This window comes from Penaeus monodon, chromosome 29 (genome assembly GCF_015228065.2).
Source record: "Penaeus monodon isolate SGIC_2016 chromosome 29, NSTDA_Pmon_1, whole genome shotgun sequence".
Classification (NCBI taxonomy): Eukaryota; Metazoa; Arthropoda; class Malacostraca; order Decapoda; family Penaeidae; genus Penaeus; species Penaeus monodon.
In genome coordinates, this window is record NC_051414.1 from 10,412,917 (window position 1) to 10,413,416 (window position 500).

Sequence of the window (500 nt, forward strand, 5' to 3'; positions counted from 1 at the left end):
AAATCTAACCTAGTCAATATGCTTGTTCATTTTTCCCATTACAGTTCAAGTGAATCGAATAACAATGGTGAATATCTTGACTATGATGGTATCAACACCACATTAACCCCAATATGAACTTTACTTTTCATTTTAGTCGACGTTCAAAAAAACTAGGCCTATACGTCAAACCATCACCAAAATAAGAACTTGTACGCCGGATTAACAGGTTATATATAAAAAAAAAGTATATTAATAGCAAGAAAAAGAGCTGAGACGCCACTTTCTAGGCGCACGTCAGCCGTCTATCCTCCGGTTGACGTCACGACAAGAGGACTTCAAGGCTTCACCTTGGCACTCCACGATGCCACACGCGCATTTGAGGGAGGGGAGGGGGGTTGGAATAGGGGGATGAGGGAAGAGAAAGGTAACAGGAGAGTTGTAAAAGTAAAAAGTGACACTTCGATACACATTATTAAGACTAAAGTGTGTGTGTGTGTGGGGGGGGGGGGAGTGTAAAT

General features: G+C 41.8%; 1 protein-coding gene across 1 annotated transcript in view; it reads right to left on the reverse strand.

The window, feature by feature from the left end:
- LOC119591947 overlaps positions 1-500 on the reverse strand; it is a gene marked incomplete at its 5' end in the record, with an annotated part of 109,644 nt that overhangs the window by 14,672 nt on the left and 94,472 nt on the right.